Source organism: Silene latifolia, chromosome 1, assembly GCF_048544455.1.
Source record: "Silene latifolia isolate original U9 population chromosome 1, ASM4854445v1, whole genome shotgun sequence".
NCBI lineage: Eukaryota > Viridiplantae > Streptophyta > Magnoliopsida > Caryophyllales > Caryophyllaceae > Silene > Silene latifolia.
The window spans coordinates 65,522,803-65,525,099 of NC_133526.1; the positions used below are offsets into that span (position 1 = coordinate 65,522,803).

General features: G+C 44.7%; 1 non-coding gene across 1 annotated transcript; it reads right to left on the bottom strand.

The window, feature by feature from the left end:
* Positions 1-1,444: 1,444 nt before the first annotated feature.
* LOC141621919 (small nucleolar RNA R71) lies at positions 1,445-1,551 on the bottom strand. The gene has a single exon (XR_012532781.1). It is a non-coding gene; the product is annotated as a small nucleolar RNA R71 (small nucleolar RNA).
* Positions 1,552-2,297: the final 746 nt, after the last annotated feature.

The following is a 2,297-nucleotide window of genomic DNA, read 5'->3' on the forward strand; positions in this document are numbered from 1 at the left end:
TGTTATCACTTTCAGCATGAGTAGCTAAATAGTTTGTGCTAGGATGTAGGTGAATTGTAGCATAGGCGGCATTAGATTATACACGGCCTGAACCCGCGTGTTGGTCGATCGACCACCTTACCCGGTCGATCGACTGACCTCGTGAGCTTTATTTCGTTTTAATTGATTTTAATGTTGTATTTAACGAATCGAATGCATGCGACCAGTTAGATGCTTATTTTATGACCGACCCATTAGATCGAAAGATAGGGAAAGTTGTTAGACTATCAATTGAATCGACTAAATTGTGCTAAGATCGAAAGATAGGTATAGTTTAGACCATTAGTCACTTTTCAGGACGAAAGTTAGTATTAGTGATATTAGGGACCTATAGCGAGATCGAAAGATGCTATTTGTTAAGAGTGGACCGAGAGGACCTCTTTATTTCCCGCCTCACCTGTGTTGACTCATACCGATTTAGTTTGCTGCCGCCGAAGCTATAAGGAACCGATCATCCTAGTACCCCTTCTTTATCTGTTAAACCGTCTTTTTAGTTTATTATCTTTATTTGCTCTTAGCTATAGACCATCTCAACTCAACCCCCACAATCGTTACCTTAGACTGAATATAAATCAACTAGAATTTACATCTGCCTCCTTGTGGTTCGACCCTGTTACCACTAGCCTAGGTTAGTCTTAATAGGAAGTTATAAATTTATTTTTGGTACTCACAACGACGGGTATCAAATTTTGGCGCCGTTGCCGGGGAGGCAATAGTCCTAATTTTAGTTTTTTTATTTTTAGTCTTTCTTAGTTTAAGGGACTTCTGTTCCTTAAACTTTTCTTATATTCTTTTTGTAGTTTCCTCTTATGCGCAGGTCACAGGGTGGTGAACTAGTGCCATTTGACCCTGAGATAGAGAAATCTTTGCGCGAGTTGAGACGAACACAAAGGATACTACCGACAGAGGAAGAGCTGAGTACTCTGTCAAGCTATTACGAGAACGATCTGTTCGAAGAAGACCCACAGTGTTCACCCGTTTCCACTTCTTCAGCCGAGACAGTTACATCTCCAGAAACTCCAGTCATGGCCGAGGAAGCAAGTATAGCTAGTCATTCTGAGCCGACAGCTGAAAACTTATATAATGGGTTCGAATTACAAGGAGATGCCAGGAAGTTCGAACCAAAGCCTTCATACATTAGCACGGTTGAGAAGAACCAGTTCGGGGGAGCTGCAAATGAAGATGCAGCTAAGCATATGGAAACCTTTATTGACTCTCTTGCTCCATACCCCCACCAAATGGCGTGACCCAAGACCAGATCAAAGAGACCATGTTCATCTTCTCCCTTTGTGATGCTGCAAGGGAGTGGTATAGAGATTTGGACCGAACCGTTCAGGGGATCACCGATTGGAATTCATTGGCATTGGCATTCTACAAGAAGTACTTTTCTGCTTCAAGGGCGATTGCTATTAGAGCTCAAATCACGGGCTTTAAACAAGGGCCGGATGAGAACTTCCATGAAGCATGGGTCCGTTTTAAGAAGTTATTGAAGACCATACCGCACCATGGGTTCGAAAAGTGGAGCTTGTGCAGTCATTTCTACAATGGGTTGTACGACGATCAGAGGGCCATTTTGGATGCTGCAGCCAATGGTCGATTTGCTGAGAATTTGGGAGCAACCAAGGGGTGGAAGATCATTGACGATCTAGCTACCCACAAGGCCGAATATGGGAATTCCAGAGGGAACCAGAGGAGGGCTGCTGAATCTTCCTCTGTCGCTGCGCTTGAGGCTCTCACTGCGAGATTTGACAAGTATGAACTAGGAGGAGCTTCTAAAGGTGGGATGTACCAGGTAAATGCTGTGTCAGACGGTCCTTTTGTCTGTGAAAGGTGTGGAGCTGAGGGCCATGTCTCGAAAAACTGCCCTAGTCCCTTTGAGTCTTGTGCTGCCTTTCAACACTATAGGCAGACCAACACCTACTATGAGCCGAATACCCATCCAAACTTGAGTTGGAGGAGCCAAAATGTCCTGAACCCAACTCAAGCTCCGCCGCAGCAGCAACCCTATGTGCCCCCTCATCAAAAGCAGCAACAATACCAGAAACCTCCCTATGTGCCGCAGCAGCAACAATCACAGAATTCTGAATTTTCCGAGCTTAAGAACTTGTTGCTAAAGGAGTCCCAAGCAAGAGAGGCCGGGATGAAGCTACTAGAGAGCCAAATTGCTCAATTGGCTATCAAAAGCAACACTCGAGCTCCCGGACACTTGCCGACCCAAACTAACCAAAAGGAGACCTTAAATGCCATCACTTTGAAGA